Consider the following 10286-nt stretch of genomic DNA (forward strand, 5'->3'; position numbering starts at 1 on the left):
TATGGGATATTTACTGCCCTAGAGAAGCGAGTCAGCCTGGGAAGTGCAGAATGTAAAGCACGTCAAATCAGGAACAAACCAGCTGCTCCTGTGAAATGAGGCTCCAACTTTGCCCCGGCACCTGATGGAAATTACAGACCAGGGCAGGAAAGCTTAGGATGAGAATGTCGTAGAAAGTATTCTTTTTTATTTACAGTTACTTCAAAAATCTTTTCAACATTCAAATTCTTAAACTTAAAAATATATATGCAAAAATATGAACTGGAAGGTAGGTAAAATATTGTCACTAAGTACTCATTAAGCGCTTTGATTTGGGCACAGCATCAGAGAGAAAATCAGGGTTAAAACTAAGACAATGTTTCATTTCAAAAGACTTCGTTATGATGATGATTTTATTGGCATTCTATCAATAGTATATTTTTACTATGGATTTTTGCAAAGTTTAAAATATTTATAGATACTATCAAATGAATGAAATTTCAGATATCCTTAAATCACCCACAGTATCAATTTTCTTTAATTTATTAAAAACTTTAAAATAAAAATAAAGTGTTTCTCTTTCTTCCAGGACAAGAAAACAGCAGCAGCAACAAATATATATCTATATCTATATCTATCTATCTATATATATATATCTTCTAGAAAATGTTAGCTTTTTATATCTGCACATTTTCTCTCAAGACAACTGCTCTCACAATCCTCAAGGTTAAAACCAAAATGTTTAAAGCAAAACAAAACTAATAAAATATTTAGTCAATTCACAATTTTCCCATAACATTAGTCACTCTTCTTGATTCAAAAGGGAAAAAATAATTACCCAATATATCTCAAGAAGAGGAAGAAGTAGAGTAATAAAGTTACCAATTGATGAACATTAAATTAAACCCATGTGAAAACTTGGCAAGACAAAAATAAAATTTAAAAGTTAATCTTTTTGAATTTGAGGTAACTGAGCTATCAATGAAAATAAAAGCCATATTGTTGTAAAGCTGTGGTGTTCAAAAACTGCTTTTGCAAGAAAATTTAGCTGGCACTGAGAGTGTGAGGAATGTTTTTAGTACTAAATGAAACTTTTAAAGGCTTCTTTTTCTTTTGCAATATTCATTTCTTGGGTTCAGAAAAATACGTTGACTCACAAAAAATGATGTTATTTTCTTTTTCTCAGAAAATCTCAGTACAATAAAAATTAAAATATAAGAAAAATTAACCTAATTCTAGCCAAAGGGGCACTTTTAAAAGAACTAGAAGTGATTTTTATTAATATTCAAAAGCAACTCAATGTAGTAAATAAATTACTGTATCTGAATATCCTACTTCTGCACCACACTCAAACTGACAGAGCCTGAAGAAGTGCCATGTTTGATTCAGTGAGATATTTATCACATTCTAAACTGATGAGAAGAATACACAGACACAATAGGGATTACAAGGCGCTTTGATGAGGTCTCCCTGATTCGAACCTGTTTTTCCTCTTTCACAGAACAAGAGATAGTCACGCTGAAATAAATATTTTCCCCTTTGAAACATGATTTAAATAAAAGATAATTGGACAAAATAAGACTACATATATAGCTTACTTGGGAAACAAATAAATACAAATAGGTAAAATACTTAGATTATATCTATTTTCAAAAGAAGAAAAGGTAATGAGCAGACAACTGCTTGTAATTTACAAGCTCAAGTCTTCCTTTGACAACCCACAGATCAATTAAATCCTCTTCAAATTAGTTTTGATGTGTTAATGTGTAAGTCCCTCCACCTCCCTAAATTTCCATGGACTGATACTGGGTTTCTATGCTGACTTTGCACTGAACTGTTTCCAGTGTTTTGTTGCACATAAATACAAGATTATTTAGATGTAAATACATACAGAGAAAAGTAACATTGAAGTAGATTATTCATCACCATGCTTCATTTTCTCATACTACATTCTGTGTCTAGCTAATAAAAAGTAACGAATCATTGAATCATATTAGTTTTTCTTTTCCCTGGCTGTGTTTCTAAACTTTAGCAAACCTACAGTACCAAAATATAGCAGGTGGCCTTATTCCAATCCCTGAGACCTATTCAAAAACACCTAGAATCTAATGTTAATCTGTCACAAATACTTAACTCTAACATGGAGTGACTAACAGGTAAAGAAAGAATATTTTTAATTTATGACTGGGTAATTCTTTTCACATATGATGGAATCCAAAACAATACCTCAGTTTTATCTGACAGGGAATTACTGTCACGTTTGCCTCCCCAGTGCTTCCTGTTGGGGGTGAGTGGTCTATTCTTCAGCATGACAAAGTCTGATTTCTGAATGGCTGGTAGTGTCAAAGGGCCATTAGTATGCTAAGCCTTTTAGTGCATGGGATAGCTCCATCCTGCTTTCCTCAATTGTTGCAATTGGGTCACGTGGTTAACTGATGATTTCAAGGCAAGCTTTGGAATCTTGATGTCTTCCAGAAATTATTATTCCTTCTGTAATATAGTCTGGTGACTTCTCTTGCTCAATTTCTTTAATGTCTAAAAGGAAGAACTCTAGAGTAATGAGGAAAGAGAAGATTCAGCAAACAAAGTTGCCAGCTTTTCTCATAATTACGTTTTAAGAGTTTAAAAAAGATTAATCTGGTCAAAGAATCTGTTGACAACTTTTATCATGTCCCTCATTTTAAAAAACCTTTAAAAAACGTGATAATTTGACTTTGAAAGCAATTTTTCAAAATTGAATTAACTATAAAAAATACTGTGCTTTTTTTATTAGTCAGGTTTTTAATAGCCAGCACTGTTTCTTTTTCATTTCTTGAAAATATTCTTTTCGTGCTATTGACTGCCAGAACCCATAATACAATAGAACAGCACAAAACAGTTTGAAAATTTAAAGACCAGGATCAGATGATTTCATATTCTAGGCTGACAGATTATTTATCTTACTGTGTTTTACACTTAATTCACACTTAATCTGCAAATCAATCTTTGTTGAAATAGCACACTTCACTTCAAAAATTTGAAGATAATCCCAAGGCAGCCTTGGTGACAAAACTTTCCTTTACCTGAGCCGGGGCATGGTGGCTCACACCTGTAATCCCAGCACTTGGGAGGCAGACGTGGGAGCATTGCTGAGAGCTCAAGACCAGCCCGGGCTACAAAGTGAGCTCAAAGCCAGCCTGAACTCCATAGCGAGACCCCGTCTCAAAAAAGACAAAACAAAACAAAACAAAAAAACCCCTTTCCTTTACCAGTAGGAATCAGATCTATAAAGGGCATGCTTTTGGGGTAGAAGGGTATTCTAAGGTGTTACGGATTAAAAACTGATGATTTTTAACACCAGTTGAATTAAATCAGCATGGTGCTGAGTGTAGGTGGCCCACCTGAGGAAAGTTGCCGGCCTACGTAGTGTCTTAGAGAAGAAGAGCAAGGTGTTGTGGGTTTCTCTGAGTGGTGCTGTTTGAGCTGTTGGTTATCCTGGAGAAGTTCATTATGACTAGACTCCCCAGTGTGAGTTCGACATTGTCATCAGAGGAGCTGGAGACCTTGTTTATGAGAGTGGCTGTGGTTCATTTTGCGGGAGCTCTGGTCTTTACATGGCGCATTGCTTCCTGGCTCCAGAGGGGAAGGCGTGCTATTTAATATCAGAAGAAACTTGTCATATTGGCTTTCTGGCATGTACTCGACTGTTCTTATCAATGGAGAAGCTCCGGACCTCTGTGTCGCTGAGGATAGCTTTTCAGGGCAGCCCTTATTCTTATTTTGAACATGACTTCTCAGCTCCAGTATAGAACCCTCAACTTACCAGCACAGCTCTTTCACCCTGCTGGCATAGAATTTCTAGCTTTCCACTACTGACCTTTGGGCCTTCCAGCATGGATCTGAAAAACTGATTTAAGTTCTTCTCATGAGCTCTAGACCTCCAGTTAGACTCATGGGAGGCATTGTCATGGGCTCTAGGTTTTCATCTGGACTCATGCAGGACATTGCTGTGGGATCCAGGCCCTTGGCTGAATATTCTGAGTCTTTAGTCTTGTGAACAGATTTCTTTTTTTTTTATCAGTACCGGGGATTGAACTCACCACCGCCTGCTTACAAGGCAGGTGCTTATGCCACTGAGCAAAATCTCCAGCCCCGTGGACAGATTTCCTACACTTTCTTGTGTTTAACTCTGGGTGACCATCATAAAACAATATTATAAATTCTGTGTCCTGATTCGAATTGTTCTCACAACCCAAGATTATCAACCACATGCATATTGGAATACATACCTCCCAGGGTCCAATGTATAATGTTATTTGGATTACTAACTTATATTTTCTAAAAAGTTGGCAAATGGCTGAAAACCAAGCAAATCTTTTCACTTCTTTCACCTAGAGTAGGAGAAATTGACTGGCTTTTCAGAAAATTTGTTTTTATCCTTTTCTTTTTATTTTTAACTGAAGCACATAGCTAGAACACATTTCCCTGACTCCCTTGAATTTAGGTGAAATTCTGTGACTGAGCTTCAGCTAGTAGAATATATTTAGCTAATAGGATATGCTTCACTGTCAGGCCTATAAAAAGTCTTTCACAGATGATCTGTTATGCTCTTTATTGTCTTCAAGCATGGAGACTGAAAACATGATGAAGAAGGCTTAGCTCACAAGCTAGAGTAAGTCTTGATTCCAGAAATATTGTACAGGACAATCACAAACAGGAATACCAGCTGGGCATGGTAGTGCATGCTTGTAATCTCAGTACTTGGGAGACTAAGGCAGGAGGATCACAGTAAGTTCAAGGGCAACCTGCACTGTATAAGCAAATTCAAGGCCAGCCTGCACTATATAGTGAGACTTTGTCTCCAAAAATAAACAGACCAAAAAAAAAAAAAAAAACCAGGAATACCTGCATTGAACATTATATGGGTGAGAAGTTCTTTTAAGTCATTATACATTTTGTATTAGAAGTAAAGTACTGCTGAAATTAAGAAATTTGGTGACATTGCCTCAGCAGTTGAGCATCAAAAAGTGAGAAATCAACATCAGAAGCTGGAAAGGTAGCAAATTGTGATACAGAAGTAAAACACAAGATAAAACTGTCTCTAAGAACTTGAAGAAAGACCATTGAGCAACTGAACCTTCACACTAGAGGAAATGGCTGGAAAAAGTAAAAGTACTTTTAGCAAGCTATAACAAAAGACTAGTGTACTCACATTCAGGTGTTCAGACACATTGGCCTTGAATTGTGGATAGGGAGTCATTGATACTGAAGGCCCAGAGCAGCAGTAATGGTAGCGGTGGGTACAGGTTTCACAGACAGCAGTGGCCATGTTCAGGCATGAGATCTAGGCAGCTAGGTGTCCTACATTTACAGCAATATTAAAATCCTCATTGGCCGATTTTTTTCTTGTTCTATTTATTTCACAGTGCTGGAGATTGACCTTAGGGCCTGTATATGTTAGGCAAACATTTTACCGTTAAGCCATACCCCTATTCTTGTACTAGTTTTTGTTGTATGATTTGGTTTTGGTCCTGCTTTCTGCCTAGACTCTCCCTAATTATCATCCTACTTAAAATTAGCCAAGTTATGGGGCTGGGGATTTAGCTCAGCGGCATAAGTGCCTGCCCAGTCATGAGTTCAATCCCTGAAAAAAAATTAGCCAAGTTCTTCGGACCTTCTGGAATTCTTTTTCCCACTCAACATGTCTTCCGTAACTTCCTTTTTTATATCCACAGTAAATTTCTATCACAACGAGGGATTCTGGTAAATAAGAAAGCAGAGCAAAGTAAAAGAAACTGGTAGCAATTAAAGAGTGTGAGGGTATGGAGCTTGCAATTTTGGATGGGATAGTATGCTGGACTTTTTTTTTACTAGCTTGCTGTTAATTCTTTGCCTGCTCTTGACTTCTGGTCTGTAGGTAGGCTTAGCAAATGAGAGGTCCTGGCAGATTGAAGGGCAAGTTAGGTGTACACATCCTTTCACCCCCTGCCCACCCCATCCTGTCCTACAATTTGGAAATGGGTGTATTGTTGATAGTGCCTGCAGTTTTTCGTGATTATAGTTCTTGTTGGACATCCTCTCCCTCCCTGATCCCAGCTCTTGTTAAGCTTCCATATCCCATTGGCTATCCTAGCCATTTTACTCCCTGTGGTGTTTTAGCCCTAGGGGCCATAGCACATCTTGATGATTCTAATACATGATTGACTCATGCTCTTGCTGGTTTGCCTTCCAGAAATTCAATTCTTCTGAATTAAATGTACTGTCACTGAATTAAATGTAACTTTCTCACTGCTGGAGCACAATACACAATACCCACAACTTAAAGGAAGAGATTTTTTTTGTTTGTTTGTCTTTTTCTTTTTTATCAGTACCAGGGATTGAACTCATGACCACACACTTGCAAGGCAGGCGCTTATGCTGCTGAGCTAAATCCCAGCCCCTAGAAGAGATATTTATTTTGGCTCATATTTTCAGTCCATGGTTGGCTGGCTCTAGGGCAGAAATGAAATAGTGGAAGGGCCTGAGTAGAGGAAATGTGCTTAAGTTCTGGCCATCAGAAAGCCAAAAGGGAGTTGCTGTGGAAGGAGCTATATCTGTCAAAGTCATGCCCCTGAAACTCACCTCCTCCTACCAGAACCTGCCTTCTCATAGCAAGTCCACTCCAGCACTCTCATGATCCTATCACTTTCCAAAAGCCCCACCTAGGAGGGCATGAGGCTTTGAGGGGTCATTCTCCATCCAAACCATAATACGTCCTCTGTTTGAAATGTGTACAGTAGTTTATTTTCCTGAAGGTACATGGAGTGATATATATGTCAAGGAAGGTCTCACTTATCAAAGACTTACGAGTAGAAGGAGTTAATCAGGTTGATATATGGGGCAACATATTCCAGGCAGAGAGAATAATCAGTGCAGAAGCCTTAACCTGAGAAGTTGCCTGGCATACTTAAGAAAATAGAGTGAGGAAGGAAAGAGTAATATCAGATGAGGTCAGAGTGATAATGGAACAAATACAGACTGCAGCACAAGGACCCATTGAAGGGTTTTGAGCAAGAGAGTGATGTGAATTGCCTTATATTTTGAGAAAACTATGTAACAACTGTATCAAAAACATGGTGTAGCAAGCAAGGTTGGAAGAAAGGAGACATGGTAAGAGATTTGCAGCCATCTGGCAAGGGGTGATGATAGTTTGGATCCGTGTGCCAGCAGCAGAGTTGGTGAGAAATGGTCATATCGTTGTTGTCCTTTGAGGGTAGAGCCAAAGGAATTTATTGGGGTAAGAAAAAAGGCATTAAGAAGGTTTTTAATGATGTTTTAAATATCACTGTGCTCTTCTAATATTGGCACACAGGCTTTTTTCCTTATGTTTTTTTGGGACATCTTCAAATGTTAATGGTCAAAAGTTATTAAAACCCTTTCTGGAAACTGTTTGTGGGCCTTTGGCTATTGTCAAATCTCATGCCTAGGGACTTTTGGGGCACTCTAGCTTGGCATCATTTTTCAGAAACATACTAGTGTGTTTCAGAGTGACTAGCACAAAGGGAGAGGGAAATGTCAGGAAAAACTTCAGCATTTTTAACTTAACAACTGAAAGAATAAAGTTGCTATCAATTAAGATAGGGAACGCTGTGAGTTGAACAGATTTTAGGGAAATTAACAGTTCAGTTTAGGACATTTTAGTTTTTAGTTTTTTTTATTAACACATAGCACTTTATTATTGCTACATAAAGGACAGACTTCAGAGTGGGGAGTAGGTCCTGATAGCAGGGAAGAGGGCCCTACTTGCCAGCAATGAGTGGATTCCCCAGCACCTCAGTGACAGAATTCTTGCATGGGAATATCCTGGAGTTGAAGCAGTCCTTGTTGAGTGACTTGGACTTGCCCTTGCTGCTCTTAGGGACCTCCATCCATGTCTTTTCCACATTCCCCAGCACCATAGCGCAGTGCTTATCAAAGGCTTTCACCCGGTCTAAGAGTTTCTAGTTGAAGCAGTTGATGAGCACTTGTGTGTTTTTTTTTTTTGTTTTTTTTTTTGTCTTTTTTCATTTTTACCGGTACCAGGGATCGAACTCACAACTGCCTGCTTACAAGGCAGGTGCTTATGTCACTGAGCTAAATCCCCAGCCCCTCACTTGTGTGTTGTTCTACACTGACTGGGTCACCAAAGAATGGACCAGTGTTGAGTGCCTCCTTCTACCTCTTCTGCAGCACTTCTGGGGGCGTCTCATTCTTGAGCTTGTTGGGGAGGCTCATGGTAGCTGTGACCTCTGGTTACTCTCCTCCTCTGAGATTTTAGTTTTGTAACATTGATCAAATCTTCAGGTGAGGAAACAAACAGGTAGAGATATAATTCTGCAGAGAATGAAAAAGGACTTGGTTGGAGAATAAAGTATTTGGGAGCTCTTTTTATATAGGTAAAATTTGTCAAAAGACACGAGACTGGATAATGTTATTGAGGGAAAAGAAAAGAAGATTAAAGATTAAATCCTGAATACTTCCAACATTAATAGGTTGAGGACAGAAAAAGCGACAAGCACTGAGTCTAAAACCGAATATCCAAATAAAGTAATAGGAAAATCTGGACAATGTGATTTCCTAGGATCCAAGTGAAGCAAGTGGACTGAGTGAGAACTGGACAGTTAATTACACTAAATGGTATGTCAAATGATACTGAATCTGAGAACCAGTACTCAGTTTTATCTATATGGAAAGCCCTGGTGACCTTGGAGGAGAGTTTTCAGTAGAGTGGTAAAAGCGAAAGAATGGCCAGAGTAAGTTGAATAAAGAACAAGAGGAAAAGTATTGGAGGTAGTGTCCACACACTCCTCAGTACAGTGTTGCTACAAGGAGCAATAGCTGGTGGGATACACTGGGTCAAAGTAAGTTTTTCTTTTTAAATGGGAGACTAACAGCATGCTAACCGACAGAGAATACTCCATAAATGGTTCACTTTTGGCAGTCATGTTCAGGTAAGTGGGTATGGATCTGGAACAGAGAATTGCGTTTATTGAAAGTGTTCATTTTGGTGACTACAAGAAATGAGAAGGCTAAGGGAGTTGTGAGTGTAAGCAAGAAAATTATCGTGGGAGCTGACCATAAAATATAATCTAGATAAGAGGAAGTGTCCTCCTCAATGAAGTGGAGAACAGGGACATTGTAGTAAGAGCAACAGATTGATGTTCTTATGAATTAGGGTACTTGGAGTATTCAGGCTCTTTCTACTTCACTATTCTTCCATCATACAGCATTGATCTTGTCCTCATGATCTGAGTTCTCACAATTACATTTAGATATCAGGATGGAAGGAATAAAAGCATTGAAGAGAAGATATGACTGTTAGCCATGTTTAAGGACAGATGTCACCTGATGTATTTCATTGGCTATCACCTAGTCCTTTAGCAATTGCTAGTAATTAACAGGCTGAAAAACAAGACTTTATTCCAGAGATAAATTTTTTAAAAATTAATTACTAATAACAAAAGAGAGAAAATATATACAGGTAGATGGTTACCATATTTCTTGGCTTATATATATTATATATATGAATTTTAACTCTCTAAAATAAAGATACATGATTGGTACTGTATCAGGATTTAATTACTGCATTGTTTTCCATTCTTCATAGCATAGAAAGAAAATATGCATTTTATAGTTGATGACATCTTTTATTGGAAGAATGATGGTAGCATATTGCTAAGATAGAGAATATTAGAGAGGAAGAATAGATTTTCTTGGGGTAAGAGGAAGCTAAGGCATAATAAATATCTATATTTTATGCTTGAGCATGAGACCTGTGGAAGGGGAGGAAATCAAAGAAGAACAGAAATGAGTTACATCCAAGGACCAACTCCTCACAATGAATGTAGTCATTAGGTATTGCACACATGGACCAATAAAAGTAAAAAATTTTAGAAAAAGAAATATATCAAAACAGTAACAAAAAGAGAGAATTTTTAATATATATATCTATATATATATATGTGGTTGAAAATCTAGGACTGCAATTTAAGAGTATGAAAGGATATGCAATTGAATTTATATGGGAAAATACATTAATTTTTAAAGAATGCTCGTTATTTATAATCTTTGTTTTCCAAACATGATTTCAAGTGACAATTCTTCACTATAGGTATAAATTATTTCATGGATTGCCAAAGTTTTAACAGTCTTGCAAGATGTCATAATAGCTGTATAAGATGATAAGGTATTAAGGTTTTCTATTAAATTAGCAGTGAAAAATCAGATGTGATTTAAAAAATTAGTTTTTAGTCAGCATGCGATGGTATAATTTTTGTCATGTCTATAGTGATTGTGTGTGAAACTTCTGA

General features: G+C 37.4%; 1 pseudogene; it reads right to left on the reverse strand.

Annotated features, from left to right (window-relative positions):
* Positions 1 to 7736: 7736 nt before the first annotated feature.
* LOC101788416 (small nuclear ribonucleoprotein Sm D2-like) lies at positions 7737 to 8211 on the reverse strand (annotated as a pseudogene).
* Between the last annotated feature and the right edge of the window lie 2075 nt (positions 8212 to 10286).

Source organism: Cavia porcellus, unplaced genomic scaffold (assembly GCF_034190915.1).
Source record: "Cavia porcellus strain 051 isolate PalLab524CR breed Dunkin Hartley unplaced genomic scaffold, mCavPor4.1 scaffold_11, whole genome shotgun sequence".
NCBI lineage: Eukaryota > Metazoa > Chordata > Mammalia > Rodentia > Caviidae > Cavia > Cavia porcellus.